Genomic DNA, 19,417 nt, shown 5'->3' on the forward strand with positions numbered 1-19,417 from the left:
GGGGCGGCGGCCATGGGGGAGAGCCGGAGGAAGGCGGCGCGCCGGGCAAGTCCCCCGAAAACTTGGGGCGGAGGCGGCGCGGTGACAGGTGGAAACGCCAGCCCCGCGGGCAGCAGCGCGCAGCCGTCCACTGGCGGCGGGGGGCGCGGGGGCGCGGGAGGGAGGCGCGGGGGCGAGCGCGCGGGGAGGGGCTGCGGCACTGGGCGGGGGGCCTCCCTTTGCAGATGGGGAGGGTGGGGGGAGAGCAGGCGTCCCCCACTGCGCGCCTTTCCATCACCTCTCCCACCTCTCTGATTTTGCCGGCCCCCTCTCTCCAGCGCAGCGGTGGATGTCTCTCTCGTCCAGGTCTTGCATCTCACCCCTTCTTTGGGAGTCCCCTTTCTTTCCTCTTTCCCTCACTCTCACCCTGCAACCCGGTATGGGTGAGCTGCGATATTCTCATCAAAGAATGAAGGTGCTCATGGAGAGAAGTTGCCCCTTCTCTCTCTCTTTCTCTCTCTCTCTCTCTCTCTCTCTCTCTCTCTCTGTCTCTTGTACAGGGAAGGGGGTTTCAAGTTGGAACTAACTCATTGCTGACACCAAGCAGGATGGGCCCAGGCGGGAAAAAAGCACACACCCTTGCCCAGAGTCACAGCTTACATAAGGGGAAGGGGGAGACTGGGTTCTGTGATGAAGGGGTGAGGCAGACGCCTTGGTGTGAGACTCACAGTCCTGTGATAAAGGGGCGATGCACACAGACGCCTTCCTCCACCCCACGTTTGTCTCTTACTCTTTGGGGCTTAGCCCTGGGGAATGGAGAGACAGGCGTTGTGGCACGTGGGTGCACACACATTTTTTCCTGAAGTGTGAGCTGTGTTTAGGGCTGATGTCTGGTGGAGACACGAACAGGTCAGGGCACAGCACAGAAGGCCGAAGGAGCCCAAATTCTTGGGAAAGGAGGTGGTTCCTCCCTAGCTGGGCATCCTGAATACTCTCTTTAAGGGAGGGAGGGAGCTGGGGGTGTTGGACAGGGGCATAGGGCTTGCACCAGGAATCCATGACATGGAAGAACAGGGACCACCCAGTTTCCCAGCAAATACACAATTCGGGCCTTTCATACCCTAATTTTTGTCTCCGCTACCTGTGGCCCCTAACAGCGGTGAGCAGGAACTGTTCCACGATGCCTGGTAGAAGTCTTCGCTTGCCTGCAGTGACGCACTACTGAGGGAAAATTATATGCCTGCATGCAGTGACCGCAGCACCAATGCTCCACGGTTCTGGGAGGCAGAAAGAGCTTCAGGGTTGGAGAGCCTTTGTCTGAGAGCCTGGCTCCCGAGGGGAAGGCATTCCTGACCTTCAGAAACAGGAACAAAGGAGAAGATATGACCTGACCCAGGTAAAAATAGCCTCCCCTGCTATGGTCTAGGATGGATTTGCAGCTGAGGAAGGATGCCAGGAAAATGTACCATGATATCAGAGGGCTGTGTGGGTCGGGGAAAAAGGAGTTCGTCAAGCACTGAAGTGGGGATGCAATCTCTCCTCTGCACCCTTCTACCCGGTGTTTCCATTCCAGAGACAGCTCTTCCCCCAGGATGACACAGGTGGGAGGGAGGAGACCCTCTTCCTACTGACGGCAAAGAGAAGAGCCCACCTCAGGGTCTCCCAGCAGATAGCGGGGTGGCTGGCATGGCTTTCCCTTGAATCTGCAGTCTGTGAAAGGTTTTCGAGCAAAAGTGGGGAGCAAGGGAACAGTTTTGTAGATGGCATGACCCATGCCAGCAGGGCTTGCAGCCAGGCAGCTTCTTCTTGCCACTTTAGAGAGGAAATCAATTGTGTGTGTGTGTGTGTACGCGCCCCTGTGTGTGTGGGTGTGTGTGCACGTGTCCACACAGTGAACTGTCAATGTGCTGCATGAAAAGGTCCCCGCTCAGCGATAGTGTGTACATTTCCAGGGCAGCAGCTTCTAACTTTCAATTGAACCTGCGTTTCCAGCCTCTAGCTGTTCATCGGCTGAGAGAAGAGGGATAATTGAATTTCTGTACTTCCACTTCCCTGCATATGAAGAGTTGGTATTCCTCAGGGGAATTCCTCAGGGGAAGAAACACAAAGTTTCAGACAGTTTGTAAACTTAATTTTGTCTGTACAATTTATCAGACACCCACAATGAAGCCAAGAGCAAAAAGAACATCCAGATGCAAAGGTATAAGGCAGGTGTCAGAGCCAATACACCACGATTCCTTTCTCACAAATAGAATTTGATTTTTTTTTTTTTGAGACAGAGTCTCGCTCTGTCACCCAGGCTGGGGTGCAGTGGTACAATCTCAGCTCACTGAAACCTCTGCCTCCTGGGTTCAAGTGATTCTCCTGCCTCAGCCTCCTGAGTAGCTGGGATTACAGGCACCCGCCACCACGTCTGGCTAATTTTTTGTATTTTTTAATAGAGATGGATTTTCACCATGTTGGTCAGGCTGGTCTCGAACTCCTGGCCTCGGGTGATCCACTCACCTTGGCTTCCCAAAGTGCTGGGATTACAGGCATGAGCCACTGTGCCTGGCCTATAATGTGATTTTTAATGTAGGAAGACACAGAACAGAATAGACATCCCAGGAAAAAAAAACATGGATTTACACCCAACTGACTTTTGACAAAAGCAGCAGGGAAGTACACAGGGGAAAGAACCCTCTATTGAATAAATCATGCTAGAAAAAACGGATACCGTACTCAGAAGAATACAACTAGCCCCCATCCCTCACCATATACAAAAACAAACTCCACATGAATTAAAGACTGAAATATAAGACCCCAAACGATGAGATGACTAAAGCTAAAAGAAGAGGAAATGCTTCAGGACCTTGGTCTAGGCCACGATTTTGTGGGCAACAACTCGAAAGCACAGGTACCACAGACAAAAATAGATAAATGGGTCTATATTAAACCAGAAAAGCTTCTGCTCAGCAAAGGAAACAATCAACCGAGTGGAGAGACAAGCTGTAGAATAGGAGAAAATATTTACAAATATTTGGGGACAACAATTACTCATTTGACAGGGGATGAATCTCTAAAATTACAAGGTTCTCAAACAACTCAAGAGTAAGAAACAGTAATCCAATTTAAAAATTACCAAAAGGGCTGGGCGCGGTGGCTCACACCTGCAATCCCAGCACTTTGGGAGGCTGAGGCAGGTGGATCACCTGAGGTCAGGAGTTCCAGACCAGCCTGGCCAACATGGCAAAACCCTTAGCTGGGTGTGGTGGTGGGCGCCTGTAATCGCAGCTACTTGAGAGGCTGAGGCAGGAGAATCACTTGAACCTGGGAGGCAGAGGTTGCAGTGAGCCAAGATGGTGCCAGGCCTGGGCGGCGACAGAGTGAGACTCTGTCTCAAAAAGAAAAAAAAAAAAAAATCAAAGGATCTGAAACAAATTTCCCCCAGAAAAGACAGACTCATGGCCAACTCACCCTAGTTAGATTCGCTATTATCAAAGAGACAAAAAGTAAAAAACGCTGGTGAGGATTGGGACAAACGGAAACTCATATACTGTTGGTGGGAATGTAAATGAATACAGCCAGGATGGAAAACTGTATGGCACTTACTCAAAAAACTCAAAGTAGAACTGCCATATGATTCCGTAATCTTACTACTGTATACATTTTTAAAAGAAAGCCTGTCTATGCAAGAGATATCTGCACGCCCAAGTTTATTGCAACACTCTTCATAATAGCTAAGATGTTCATTAACACATGACTAGATAAAGAAAATATGATATCTATCCATCAAGGAATACTATTCGGCCATAAAAAATGAAATCTGCCATTTGCAACAACGCAGATGAACTTGGAAGACATTATCTTCAGTGAAGTCAGGCATGGAAAGATAAATACCCCATGTTTTCACTCATAAGTGGGAGCCACAAAAAAGTTAAGCTCATAGAAGTAGAGAGTAGAATTATCATTATTAGAAGCTAGTGGCTGAGTGCAGTGGCTCACCCCTGTAATCCCAGCACTTTGGGAGGCCAAGGCAGGTGAATCATTTGAGGTCAGGAGTTCGAGACCAGCCTGGCCAACATGGTGAACCCAAGAGGTGGAGGTTGCAGTGAGCCAAGATTGCGCCACTGCACTCCAGCCTGGGCAACAGAGCGAGACTGTGTCTCAAAAATAAAAATAAAAATAAAATGCTGTTTCTGCCACTTAATCCTTCAGTCATGCACATATCCTTCATTTTCCTCATCCCTGAGTGACTTCTTGAACTAAATATGGTGGGAAGGCAATGTTTCAGGGCAGCCACTTTCCCTAGAGTGAATTATTTTAGAATCAGAGAAGTGGTTGCTTCCTAAATCACAATGTGTAAACTACTAAATGCTGTCTCCATATATGGCTTGTGGTTGTTTGGTCCTGAGATGCAGAGCTTCTAACGGGGATGGTAATCTATTGATTTACTATGAGTGATTAGGACTTCTCCTTTTTAATCTGTGTATATGGGTTTTTTGTTTGTTTGTTTTTGTTTCTGTTTTTGAGACAGAGTCTTACTCTGTCGCCCAGGCTGGAGTGCAGTGATACAATCTCAACTCACTGCAACCTCCACCTCCTGGGTTCAAGCAATTCTCCTGCCTCAGCCTCCCAAGTAGCTGGGACTACAGGCGTGCGCCACCACACCCAACTAATTTTTGTATTTTCAGTAGAGATGAAGTTTCTCCATGCTGGCCAGGCTGGTCTTGAACTCTTGACCTCAAGTCATCTGCCTGCCTCGGCATCCCAAAGTGCTCACAGGTGTAAGCCTCCACGCCTGGGTCGGTTTGTTTTTTTTTAGCTCATAGTTGCATGTAGAAACTCATGGACAAGATGAACCATGAGCCCTGGGGCAGGCAGATGAGGGCAGGAAAAGTTCCCCATTGACCAATTCATTCCTGGGTGATTAGAAATATTGGAAGGATTTTATCACTTCTGATTGGCTTAGTATCCGTGTGAGTAAGAGCTGCTCATGGGCTGACCAGAATCTGCTCCAGGTGGACAGCTATCTCTGGGTCTGTTTATTGAAGAAATGTGTGTACTTTCTTGAATGTGCTACAACTCTTCAGGGTATCCCTGGAGAACTTTGGGATAGGTCCAGCATTCCATATAAAAGATGGAACATCTTTCCCAAGAGTTTTTGGATCGTGTCTATCTCTGGCTTGACTCAATTGCCTAAAGTAATTGAATAATAAGTGCTTTTCCTCTGCTTCACTTTGAATGCTGAGACATGCATTTTGTTATTTAACCAGAGGAAACTTGCCCAAATTCTTGACAATCCTGGGCTCCTTTGAAGGATTGAAAATCTTGGGTCCTGGCTCTGTCTCCTGGATCTGCACGTTGGGTCATCAATATTCAAAATAATTCAAACTCAGGTGATCCAGTGACCAGCTTTCACAATTTGCTATATGAAACTGATTTGGCCAGGCATGGTGTCTCACGCCTATAATCCTAGCACTTTGGGAGGCTGAGGCAGGTGGATTGCTTGAGGTCAGCAGTTCGAGACCAGCCTGGCCAACATGGTGAAACTCTGTCTCTCCTAAAATACAAAAATTAGCTGGGCGTGGTGGCGGGCACCTGTTGTCCCAGCTACTTGGAAGACTGAAGCAGGAGAATCGCTTGAACCCAGGAGGTGGAGGTTGCAGTGAGCCAAGATTACGTCACTGCACTCCAGCCTGAGCGACAGAGCGAGACTCCATCTCAAACAACAAAAAACAAAAAAGCAGGAAACAGAACAAAACAAAACAAAACTGATTTGGTTTACAAATCAAGGTCAAAAATCAAGATTTGGAAAAAATCTTGGTCAAAATCAGGATTTTGACTACTGTTTCTCCATGCCCCGCTCACATGAGAAACCCTCTCTCCCTCCAAGCCTCCAACTCTGTAGTCACTTCTCATTCCCCAATCTGTGGGTCAAATCAAGGTCAAAAATCAAGCTCTGGGTTGCAGCCAGGCTTGGTGGCTCATGCCTGTAATCCCAGCACTTTGGGAGGCCAAGGTGGGTGGATCACCAGTGGTCAGGAGTTCAAAACCAGCCTGACCAACATGGTGAAACCTCATCTCTACTAAAAATACAAAAGTTAGCCGGCCGTGGTGGAATGCGCCTGTAGTCCCAGCCACTTGGGAGGCTGAGGCAGGATAATTGCTTGAACCCGGAAGGCGGAGGTTGCAATGAGCTGAGATTGCATCAGGGTACTTCCAGCCCGGGCGACAGAGTAAGACTCTGTCTCAAAAACAAAAAGGATTTGGGTTACAAAATCAAGTTTGTAAACCAAATCAAGTCTGTGGTATAGATTTGTGTCCAGTCCCTCTTTATCTGTGCCTTTGTGTTGGGGTGGAGGTGTGGCTATTGTTTTTTCTGACAGTTTTTCCTAATGTGTTATTATTTTTAGTGAGGTTAAGTCTACAGGTTAACTGAGGCATAAACAGACTTGCTATATTTGCTAATTTAGGCAAAACACAAAGCCAATGATAAAAACCGATAAAACCCAATGGACGAAAACGGATGTTTCTGTAATAGCAGGAGTTGCTTAGAGGTTCAAAAGCATTTTACCTTCTTAGTTCATGGTTTCTGCTTTTCTTTAGTCTGCCAGTGTTGTTGTCTTTGGGATACGTCTTTTTACTATTTGCTCAAATTATTTCAAATATGATACTGGGTAGTGTTGTGTGAAATAGCTAAGATTTTATGTAGATGCTATTAATAAATTTAAACTAACATTTTAGGTGTGCAGCATTTTTTATCTATGAACAGAGGAGCTAACACTAGAAAGAGTTCTCTTTACAGGGAAGCAGATGTAACCCACCTGCTTTTTAGAATGGGGTGGTTTTACAAGGAAACATCTCTCTAGATTTTTTTTTTTTTCTGAGCTGGAGTCTCACTGTGTCGCCAGGCTGGAGTACAGTGGCACAATCTAGGCTCACTGCAACCTCCGCCTCCCGGGTTCAAGCAATTCCCCTGCCTCAGCCTCCCAAGTAGCTGGGATTACAAGTGCGTGCCACCATGCTCAGCTAATTTTTGTATTTTTAGTAGAGACGAGCTTTCACCATGTTGGCCAAGATGGTCTCGATCTCCTGACCTTGTGATCCACCCACCTCGGCCTCCCAAAGTGCTGGGATTATAGGGGTGAGCCACCGCACCCGGCCGGAAACATCTCTCAAGTTCCTAAGGTAACTGCTTTGTTCCAAAACACAGATTGATTAAACTCAGTGTGTGTGAAAACTAGTAATAAGTTAGCAGAGCTGATGGGGAGTTCAGACTTTATGTTTTTTACTACCTTATTCCAGCAAATATGGGTTGGTGACAAAACCATAGAAACGATAGAAGAAAGGACATTTTATTTTTAAAATAGCAGAGTGGGAGCCAGTCAGCCATAGATTCAGATGACGAAAACGACCAAAGAAATATGCACAAACTCTCACAGTGTTATTTCAACAATGAGTATATATTTCCAGATTGTCTAAATGGGTATGCTTTTTAGCTTTAAGCTTTGCTTTCATTTTTATTTGGTTTGTGGAAAAAAATATGAAAACCAACAGAGCTGGGGAACATAACATTGGCCATGCATTCTAATTAACTTGTTTTTTTGGTTTGTTTTTGTTGTTTTTGTTTTGAGATGGAGTCTTACTCTGTCACCCAGGCTGGAGTGCAGTGGCATGATCTCCGCTCACTGCAACCTCTGCCTCCCAGGTTCAAGCGATTCTCCTGCCTCAGCCTCCTGAGTAGCTGGGATTACAGGCACGACCACGCCTGGCTAATTTTTGCATTTTTAGTGGAGACAGGGTTTCACCATCTTGGCCAGGCTGGTCTCAAACTTCTGACCTCAGGTGATCTATCCACCTCAGCCTCTCAAAGTGCTGAGATTACAGGTGTGAGCCACCATGCCTGGCAACATTTAAAATTTTTGAAATTAAGTTGAAGCAAACAATTGCTTTGTCGACCAGTGGTTTCAGCATTGGTTCGAGGGGAATTTTGTTAAGGGCTGTACATTGCTTTTTGATGTCGTAGGCTGTTTAAACTGACATCTCAAATAAGTTAATATTTCTTCCTGCCTCTGTGTCTTGGAAGTGAAAGGCCTTTTCACTTGGAAAAAGTTGAATTATTATCACACATTTTTTGCTTTCTCTTTTGTTTGTATTTTGAGATAGGGTCTCGCTCTGTTACCTAGGCTGGAGTGTAGCGATGCAGTCATGGTTCCTTACAGACTTGACCTCACAGGATCAAGCCACCCTCTCACCTCAGCCTCCCAAGTAGCTGGTACTATAGGTGTGCACCACTATGCCCAGCTAATTTTTTATTTTTTGTAGAGATGGGGTCTTCTATGTTTCCAGGGCTGATCTCCAACTTCTGGGTTCAAGTGATCCTCCTGCCTTGGCCTCCCCAAATATTGGGATTAGTAGCATGAGCCACCACACCCGGCAATAAATTTCTTTATACAGCGTTTAGAAGCTGTAAAACACTGTGTGCTGATTGAATTTATCGTCTCGATTTAAATTTTTTTTATAAGTTATATGCAATCATGATATTTTATTTCTCAGGCTACTGTGTACAGAATATGGGATTTGTTATGATTTGCATGCAAATCTGTGGCTTCTCAATTAACATTTGAAATTATCTTTAATTATGAGGTGTTGAGACCCAACTTCAATCCATATTTTATAGCTTTGCCCTTTATGTAGATAGGAGAGTGGCTGCCTGATAAAAACGGATGGTCTGTGTCTGAATTGTGAGAAGGGGGCGAAATCTCTAAGTCCAGGAGAGTTTACGTTGCTTTCTTGTTTTTTGTTTGTTTGTTTGTTTTTTGAGATGGGGTTTCGCTCTTTCACCCAGGCTGTAGTGCCGTGGTGCGATTTCGGCTAACTGCAACCTCCGCTCCCTGGGTTCAAGCGATCCTCCTGCCTTAACATCCCAAGTAGCTGGGATTACTGGCGCCTGCCATCACGCCTAGCTAATTTTTGTATTTTTAGTAGAGATGATGTTTTGCCATGCTGACCGGGCTGGTCTTGAACTCCTGACCTCGGATGATCCACCCACCTTGGCCTCCAAAAGTGCTGGGATTACAGACATGAACCACAGCACCCAGCCAATTTACATTACTTTCTATAATCATTATTCAGGATGGCTTTCCAACATACTGAAAAGTAGAGAATATCCTGGGTGGGGGTGGAAGCAGATGCAGGTTATTGTCATACACTTGCGTGGGGACAGCTTGTATGAAAACGCTGAGTTGGAGAAGAAAAGTTCAAACAAGCTTAACTCTTCTCCTTTAATTCCTTTAAGACAAGCTGTCCCTCTTTCTCAACTCCATGCCTTTCCAAAAAGACAGGCATACCAAGAAGATCTCATGGCTTTGTCAACTGGACATTTGACAACAATATATTTTTTTTTGAGATGGAGTCTTGCTCTGTTGCCCAGGTTGGAGTGCAGTGGCGCGATGTCAACTCACTGCAACCTGCACTTCCCAGGTTCAAGTGATTCTCCTGCCTCAGCCTCCTCAGTAGCTGGGATTACAGGCACTCGCCACCACACCCATCTAATTTTTGTATTTTTAGTAGAGACGGGGTTTCACCATATTGGCCAGGCTGGTCTCAAACTCCTGACCTCAGGTGATCCACCCACCTCAGTGTCTATTCTTAGTAACAAACTTGTGCCTTGATTTAAGAATTCCCATGTGGTCAAGCTTCTTGACCATCAGAGCAATTGTAAGATAAAGTAAGAATGAGACACCTTGAGGTCTCATTCAGGCCAGTGGGGATGTGTGGGGAAAAAGAACAAACAAACCAAAAAAACAGGAAATATGGGTTAGTCACTAACCCTTTAATAGTGTTTCCTGTGTGTTAAAACTTTTTACGTAGAGCCACTGCCTCTCAGGTAGGCATGACGGTGTCATTTTTCAAATGAAACAGTGGGGGCAGCAAGTTGAAATCACCCGTGTGATTTAAACTCGTGCATTACTTGGGGGAGAACTGTTGACATAATTCATTGTCAATAGTGGAAGGAACATGTTCTGTTTCCAGAAGGGTATAAAGGTACTGACTGGGTGCAGTGGCTCATGCCTGTAATCCCAGCACTTCGGGAGGCTGAGGCAGGTGGATCACCTGAAGTCAGGAGTTCGAGATCAGCCTGGCCAACATGGTGAAACCCTGTCTTTACTAAAAATACAAAAATTAGCAGGGCACGGTAGTGGGCGCCTGTAGTCCTAACTACTTGGGAGGCTGAGGTGGGAGAATCGCTTGAACCCGGGAGGAGGAGACTGCAGTGAGCCGAGATTGCTCCACAACACTCCAGCCTGGGCGACAGAGTGAGTCTCTGTCTCAAAACAAACAAACAAACAAATATATATATATATATATATATATATATATATATATATATATATATAAAATATAATATCAGACCAGCTAAAATCACATATATATGTGGGTCAAACATAAATGTGGTGTTTGAAATGTCCATTTTCTTTGACACAAAACTTCATTTTTCAAGTAAAAAGCCAGATTTTAATGCCCATTTGCAGTGTGCAAGTCCTCATTATTCCAGTGCTTCAGAGTCTGTGTTACAGGCAGAAATGTAAATATTTATTCTGTAATCATCCTTTAATTTTTTTTTGTTCTTTCCTGCATTACAGTTTTTGACTGGCTGTTTCGGAAGACTATGTGTTAGTTTCCTTTAACAGTGGGAGAAGAGCCCTTCATGTTGGCGCTGAAGAATGATGATGCCTATGTGTATGGGGACCTGACCAAATTCTCAGGTTTGGGGTTACCCTCTAGATAAAGATTCTGATGGGGAGAGGGAGCTGTGATTTAGTTAATGCTTATCTGACTGCGCCACCTACCGGCTCTGCAGGGAATATGCTGCCTGCCTCAGGTTTTCACCGAGGCCGGGTGCGGTGGCTCACGCCGGTCATCCCAACACTTCGGAAGGCCGAGGCGGGAGGATCACGAGGTCAGGAGTTCGAGACCAGCCTGGTCAACATGGTGAAACCACATCTCTACTAAAAGTACAAAAAATTAGCCTGGCGTGGTGGCGGGCGCCTGTAGTCCCAGCTACTCGGGAGGCTGAGGCAGGAGAATGGCGTGAACCCGGGAGGCGGAGTTTGCAGTGAGCCGAGATCTCACCACTACACTCCAGCCTGGGCGACAGAGCGAGATTCTGTCTCAAAAAAAAAAAAAAAAAAAAAAAAAAAGGTGTGTGTACCCCTGCATCCCTGCAAGGGGACACGAGGCACCATGGCCACCTGTCATCGTTCTTAGATCTGAGAAGAGTGAAAAAAAAATGTGCTTACTGTGTTCAGATAGATTTTGGAGTTTTAAAGCCTGCTTGCTGTGGGAGACTTTTCAGTATTCAAGCTTTTATATTTAAGTACAATTTTTGATGATGTTGTGTCTTTTTTTTTTTTTTTTTTGAAATGGGGGTCTTGTTCTGTCACCCAGGCTAGAAAGAAGTGGTGCCATCACAGCTCACTGCAGCCTTGACATCCTGGGGGCAAGCAATCCTCCCACCTCAGCCTCCAGACCAGCTAAAATCACAGGCATGTGCTACCATGCTCAAATAATATGTTTGTTTGTTTGTTTGTTTTGTAGAGACGAGGGATCACTATGTTGTCCAGGGTGGTCTTGAACTCTTGAACTCAAGAAATCCTCCTGCCTTAGTCTCCCAAAGTGCTAGGATTACACACGTGCGCTACCGTGTGCAACCTGATATTTTGTCTGACAATGGTAGGGAGGGGCCAGAAGAGTCAGGGAGAGGGAGATGGAGACAGAAAGGAAAAGGAATAAAGAGAGAGAGAGAGAGAGAGAGAGAGAGACAAGGAGAGAGACACTGATAGAAATTCGTTTTCCACCAACTGAGAAGAGAAGTAGCATCGCATCAGAGGGGGTTGATCCAAGCCATCTACTGTATTCGTTCATGAGAAATGACTGGCTGTAACACATGAGCCCCAGAATTTCTGTGGCTTAACAATTAAATAATTACTTCTCACTTATGCAGTTGTCCAGCGTAAGATTTAGGGACCCCTGAGCAGGCGGCCAGCTCTCAGCGCAGACAGCACAGTACCAGGGAAGGGCCACAGGAATTTTGGCACATGGCCAGCTGGTTCCACTGCACCTGCCCAGGGACGCTGGTCTCTAGGCTCCTGGCTTCTCAGCCTCAGCACAGATGTCTGCGTCCCCAGAATTTTAAGGCTGCTGGAAGCCGGGGCAGGAGGTGGGATGAGAATGAAGCTTTTCAGAGCAGAGACCATGACGGACCAATTTTCAAATCGCCTGAAAATGGAGCATGACCCAGATTCTTAGGAGACTCTAGGGAGGAGAGGGAACCGCAATAATAGCCGACATCACATTTCCCAGGGGAGTGGAGTCTAAGAGTCAGATTTGAGTGCATTTAGATTGAAATTGGAAAGATACAAAGATGGAAGAGTCTGATGTTTCCTCAAAAGGTTAACCGAAGACATACCATATGTAGTAGTCTGTTTTCACACTGCTGATAAAGACGTACCCAAAACTGGGCAAGTAACAGAAGAAAGAGAGGTTTAATGAACTTATAGTTCCATGTGGCTGGGGAGGCCTCACAATCATGGCAGAAGGCAAGGAGAAGTAAGTCACATCTTACATGGATGGTAGCAGGCAAAGAGAGAGCTTGTGCAGGAAAACTCCCTTTTATAAAACCATCAGATCTCATGAGACTTATTCACTACCATGAGTACAGCATGGGAAAGACCTGCCCCCATGATTCAATTACCTCCCACAACACATGGGAATTCAAGATAAGATTTGGGTGGGGACACAGCCAAACCACATCATCCTATGAGCCAGCAATTCTGCTTCTGGGCAAGTACTCAAGAGAAAAATGAGAACACGTGTCCACCAAATAGCTTGTACATTTGTACACATAATGTTGATAGCTGCACTACTCACAATAGCCAAAAAGTGGAGGTGACCCAAATATCCCTCAGCCGATGAATGGATTTAACAAAATATGGCATATCCATACAGTGGAATGTGACTCAGGCAGAAAAATGTTTCAAGTACTGACACATGCTACAATGTGGGTGAACCTTACAAACATACACTGGCCAGGTGCAGTGGCTCATTACCGTAATCCCAACACATTGGGAGGCCAAGGCAGGTGGATTCCTGGAGGCCTGGAGTTTGAGACCAGCCTGGTCAACATGGTGAAACCCCATCTCTACTAAAAGGAAAATGCAAAAATTAGCCAGGTGCGGTGGTGCACACCTGTACTCCCAGCTACTCAGGAGGCTGGGGCACGAGAATTGGTTTAGCCTGGGAGATGGAGGTCGCAGTGCGCAGTAAGCCAAAATCATGTCACTGCACTTCAGCCTGGGTGACAGAGTGAGACTCTGTCTCAAACAAACAAACAAAAACAAAAACAAAAAAACCCCAAAAAACCCCACTAACACTAATGATTGCTGTTGAGCTTTTTATAAAAATCGCAATCTTGGTCTCCTAAGTCATATTTTGGGTGGCATATCTTCGTCTCCTAAGTCATATTTTGGGTGGCGTATCTTGGTCTCCTAAGTCATATTTTGGGTGGTGTATCTTGGTCTCCTAAGTCATATTTTGGGTGGCATATCTCGGTATCATATAGGACATTCCTTTAAGTATTGCTCATTCACCCAAGGTGGCAGATTCCTATGGACTCCATCATAAATCAAGGACATGAATGAAGCCAATATTCTGTTCCCTCCCATTATGAATAAGCATCATAAACAAGACACAGGAAAAACCATGTTTTGGCTCACGCTTTCCGTAGAACTCCCATAGCCCTGAAATAGTCTGCTTTATTCGTAGCAATGTGCCGCCAGGACATACTTGTTTATTCCTTGCAGAAATTAAGGGTAATGACAACCACTTTCAGTTTAGCATACCATTTTGAGCATGTAACTGAAAAGTGCATTCACTGTATCTCCAAAAATAATGATACACATGCATATTTGTTTCTTGCAAACAAATATAAGTGCTCACACTATATCTCCAAAATGATATGCATGCATATTTGTTTCTTGCAAACAAAGTGCTCACACTATATCTCCAAAATGATATGCATGCATATTTGTTTCTTGCAAACAAAGTGCTCACGCTATATCTCCAAAATAATGATATGCATGCATATTTGTTTCTTGATAGGAGAGATGTAAATATTTATGTGTGCTAAGATGTGGGGGACATTGAAAGGCCGCTGGGGTTTTTGCAGGTCCATTAGAAGTGTTGCATGTGTTAAGAAGATGGGAAATACCCTCTTCCATAATTTATGGATGCTAACTACATTCTCTGGCTCCCTTTCAGAGCCCGTCAGATACAAATGTAAAATTGTGCTTTCCTCTCTCCCCATTATTTTTCCATGGATGTCATTTAGGAAATGAAAATGAACTCATGAGGACATGAGGATTGGATTGGATTCAACCAGGAGGGTGATGGAGGGGTTTCAACAAAGTTCACCAAACTCCAGGCTCTTCCTGGTGTCTGTCCGTATGATTCAAAGTGTGATACACCCAGGCTTCCTGGAATTTAATTGACAGGTAACGTTTCAACATGTTTTCTGGAAGCACAGAAAGTCTAGATTTCAAGGAGGTGACTCTTTTCTCCCCAAAGCAGACCTTGAGACCGTGATTTTACCGCAAAGCCTTTGTGTTTGGGGAGGGTGGGCGGGGGTGGGTCCCAGGGAGCAGTGGGAGGAGAGAGGGAGTGAAGACAGAGTGGAAGGTATTATCAGGCCAGTGACTGCAATGAGAGCTTGGAGAGACAGGGTCATCCCACCAGAAGAGTGAGGAAGGCCGGGGTCTTTTTCTGTCATTTCCCAACATGTGTTGGCTGAGGTTGCTTCCAGGATTGGGGGCATGTGCTAGTTTTCTTGCACTTCCAATCTGCTCAATGGGTGATGTATTCAGCCCTTCTTGCACTGCTATAAAGAAATACCTGAGAATGGGTAATTGATAAAGAAGAGAGGTTTAATCGGCTCACAGTTCTGCAGGCTGGACAGGAAGCCTGACTGGGGAAGCCTTAGGAAACTTACAATTATGGTGGAAGGCAAAGGGCAAGCAGGTGCATCTTACATGGTTAGAACAGGAGCAAGAGAGAGAGTGAGAAGGGAGGTGCCACACACCATTAAACAACTTGATCTTGTAAGAACTCACTCACTAGCATGAGAATAGCACCAAGAAGAGGATGCTAGACCATTCATGAAAAAGCACCCCCATGACCCAACCATCTCCCAACGGGCCCCAGCTCCAACACTGGGGATTACAATTTGACATAAGATTTGTGTGGGAACAGAGATCCAAACCATAGCAGGTGGGAAAGCAGGCTCAAGGGATAAGAGAATGGCATTGGGAAAATGAGTGCGTGTCTTGGCACCCAGAGGTTGGACCATCTTGCACTGACTGATACTGTTGAGGAGATAAAGTCCACGCCATATTGGTGAACTCCAGGAACATGCTTCATTTTTTTTGCAAGCAAGTAACAGCATCTTTTATATCTAAGCAGCAAGACAAGCTGCCATCTTGTTTATCAATAGATCTAACATCTGAGTTGAATGTCTGCCTATGAATTCCTACATCTCCTATCTGTGTGTCTATGAGAATAGCCAAGTTGCCTCTTTGCCTTGAGAGGAAAGGATGGATGGAAAAGAGTTTGAACACTCCAGGTTTGCTGGAGGAAGTGATGACATGTGAACAGAGGAGTCAAAGTGTTACTAGAAAGGGGTCCCAATTCAAACCCCAAGAGAGTTCTTGGATCTCGTGCAAGAAAAAATTCAGGATGAGTCCACAGAGTGAAAGCAAGTTTATTAAGAAAGTAAAAGGGCTGGGCAGGGTGGCTTATGCCTGTAATGCCAATACTTTGGGAGGCTGAGACGGGCGGAATGCTTGAGCCCAAGAGTTTGAAACCAGCTAGCCAACATGACAAAACTCTGTCTCTACCAAAAATAAAAAAATTAGCTGGGTGTGGTGGCATGCACCTATGGTCCCAGCTACTTGGGAGACTGAGGTGGGAGGACTGCTTAAGCCCAACAGGTTGAGGCTACAGTGAACTCTGATTGTGCCAATGGAATCCACCCTGGGTAACAGAGCGAGACCTTGTCTCGGGGGGGGAAAAAAAGAAAGTAAAGGAATAAAACAATGGCTGCTCCATAGACAGAACAGAAGCGTGGGCTGCTTGACTGAGTATACTTATGGTTATTTCTTGATTAAATGCTAAACAAAGGGCATTTAGCATATAATCTGAATGCTATATTATATGCTAAATTCAAGAGTTTTCTGGGAAACGGGAGTTTCTATAACTGAGGGTTCCTCCCCTTTTTGACAATATAGGGTAACTTCTGGATGTTGCCATGGCATTTGTAAACTGTCATGACACTGGTGGGAGCATCTTTGAGAAGCGAATGTATTAGAATTAGGGTATAATGAGCAGCGAGGACAACCAGAGGTCACTCTCGTCGCCATCTTAGTTTTGGTGGGTTCTGGCCGGCTTCTGTACTGCAACCTGTTTTATCAGCAAGGTCTTTATGACCTGTATCTTGTGCTGACCTCCTATCTCATTCTGTGTCTTAGAATGCCGAACCTCCTGGGAATGCAGCCCAGCAGGTCTCAGCCTCATTTTACCCAGCTACTATTCAAGATTGAGTTGCTCTGGTTCAAATGCCTCTAACAAGAGAACGTGTTGGGCCGGGCGTGGTGGCTCATATCTGTAATCCCAGCACTTTGGGAGGCCGAGGTGGTGGATCATTTGAGGTCAGGAGTTCGAGACCAGCCTGGCCAACACAGTGAAACCCTGTCTCTACTAAAAATATAAAAAAATTAGCTAGGCGTGGTGGCGGGCGCCTGTAATCCCAGATACTCAGGAGGCTGAGGCAGGAGAATCACTTGAACCCGGGAGGCGGAGGTTGCAGTGACCCAAGATCGCACCATTGCACTCCAGCCTGGGGGACAAGAGCGAAGCTCTGTCTCAAAAAAAAAAAAAAAAAAAAAAAAGAGAGAGAATGTGTTGGTCATGTGCTTCTTTGGCCAAGAACCTATGTGTGAATGTAACAGTGAGAGAATTCTAACATAGTTCACTCCATCTTGCTTCTCACCTCACAAGCTGACTGCATTTGCTCATTCCTACAAATAGGTCAAGCTAATCATGAATTCAGTTTACAGTTTAACTTTAAAGCAAGAATGATCATAGTCCCTTCCCAAAAATAACCCCCGAGGGGATCAGGAGGATGTGCACAGAAGGAACAATGTTATGTCAAAGATTTATAAGAGCATTGTGACCTGACCAAGGATGAGGAAGTTCCACAAGGCCCCTTGGCCCATAATAGCCGCCCAGATGTCTGTGGTCATTGCTCACCTCTTGCCTTCTATCACCCTCCCTCTCCCCCTAGTATAAAAGCAGCCTAAAATTGTATTAAGATGGTTCTTTCAACCCAAATGCCCATCAGTGATAGACCGGATAAAGAATATGTAGTACATATATACCATGGAATACTATGCAGCCGTAAAAAAGAATGAGTTCATGTCTTTTGCAGGGACATGGATGAAGCTGGAAACCATCATTCTCAGCAAACTAACCCAGGAACAGAAAACCAACCACCACATGTTCTGACTTGTAAGTGGGAGCTGAACAACGAGAACACATAGACACAGGGAGGGGAACATCACACACCGGGGCCTGTTGCGGGGTGGGGTGCAAGGGGAGGGAGAGCATTAGGACAAATACCTAATGCCTGCGGGGCTTAAAACCTAGATGATGGGTTGATGCGTGCAGCAAACCACCATGGCACATGTTTAACTATGTAACAAACCTGCATATTCTGCACATGTATCCCAGAACTTAAAGTATAATAATAAATTTTTTTAAAAAAAGATGGCTTTTTAGGACAGCAGTCTTCTGTCTTCTTGACTTGCTGGTTCTTAAAAATAAAGTTGCTGTCCTTAGCTTCACACCTTGTGTCTAGACTTACTGGCTATCATGTGATGTGTGGAGGGAACTTTAGACGTGACGACAGGATGGTGAAGGGGTGGTCACACGTGGAAGGAGACAAAAGGAAAGGTGCAGAGAACTGGGCAAGGCACTTGGCACAGCTGACCATTTTGTGTGATTCTGGGACAGAGAGAAGTGATGGTAGGTAATCTCCCAAAACTGTTCAGCAGCTGAGAGACCTGCTCCTTCCCCCAGCCGGCTCCGAGGAGCTGCATTTCTGCACAATGTACAGTAGCCCCCCCTTATCTGTGGTTTTGCTTTCCATGGTGAAAGAGTTTGGATATTTGTCCCTGTCAAATCTCATGTCAAATTGTCATGCCCAATGCTGGAGGTGGGCCTGGTGGCAGGTGTTTGGGTCATGGGGGCAGATTCCTCATGGCTTACTTCTGTCCCCGAAATAGTGAGTTAGTTCTTGCCAGATCTGGCTGTTTTAGTGCTGTGGCACCTCTCACCACCCCCGTGTTGCTCCTGTTTTTCCCATGTGATATGCCCACCCCCACTTCATCTTCCACCATAACTGGAAGCTTCCTGAGGCCCCCCAGAGGCTGAGCAGATGCCGGTGCTGTGCTTTCTCCATAGCCTGCAGAACCATGAGCCAATTACACCTCGTGGGTGTGTGTGTTTGTGTGACAGGAGTCTTGCTGTTGCCCAGGCTGGAGTGCAGTGGTATGATCTCAGCTCACTGCAACCTCCACCTCCCAGGTTCAAGCGATTCTCCTGCCTCAGCCTCCCAAGTAGCTGGGATTACAAGTGCCCATCATGATCCCTGGCTAATTTTTTTGTATTTTTGGTAGAGACAGGGTTTCACCATGTTGGCCAGGCTGGTCTCAAACTCCTGATATCAAGTGATCCTCCCGCCTCAGCCTCCCAAAGTGCTGGGATTACAGGCGTGAGCCACCATGCCCAGCCCACCTCTTTTTTTTCATATAAATTAACCAGTCTCTAGTATTTCTTTGCAGCAATGCAAAAACAGCCTACAACATGTGGTTTCCATTATCACTGGTCAACTATGGCTGAAAATACTAAGATATTTCAAGAGAGAGAGTGAGACACACACATGAAAGAGAGAGAGCACACCACATTCACATAACTTTTACTACAGTATATTGTTGTAATTGTTCTATTTTATTATTAGTCTGTTGTTGTTAATCTTTCACTGTGCCTAATTCATAAATTAAACTTTACCATTATAGGTTTGTTTGTATAAGAAAAGAAACAGGCTGGCCACAGTGGCTCATACCTGTAAACCCAGCACTTTGGGAGGTGGGTTGATCACCTGAGGTCAGGCGTTTGAGACCAGCCTGACCAACATGGCAAAATCCCATCTCTATTAAAAATACAAAAAAAATGAGCCAGCTGTGGTGGCAGGCACCTGTAATCCCAGCTACTTGGGAGGCTGAGACAGGAGAATTGCTTGAACCCGGGAGGTGGAGGTTGCAGAGAGCCGAGATCACACCAC

At 45.7% G+C, this 19,417-nt stretch overlaps 1 long non-coding RNA gene across 1 annotated transcript; it reads left to right on the forward strand.

Moving 5' to 3' along the window:
• The first annotated feature begins 232 nt into the window (after positions 1–232).
• On the forward strand, positions 233–17,651 carry LOC129053356 (uncharacterized). The gene is made up of 6 exons (XR_008518265.2): positions 233–454; positions 1,137–1,375; positions 7,010–7,149; positions 10,608–10,730; positions 14,354–14,516; positions 17,504–17,651. It is a non-coding gene; the product is annotated as an uncharacterized LOC129053356 (long non-coding RNA).
• Positions 17,652–19,417: the final 1,766 nt, after the last annotated feature.

Source organism: Pongo abelii, chromosome Y (assembly GCF_028885655.2).
Source record: "Pongo abelii isolate AG06213 chromosome Y, NHGRI_mPonAbe1-v2.0_pri, whole genome shotgun sequence".
Lineage (NCBI taxonomy): Eukaryota > Metazoa > Chordata > Mammalia > Primates > Hominidae > Pongo > Pongo abelii.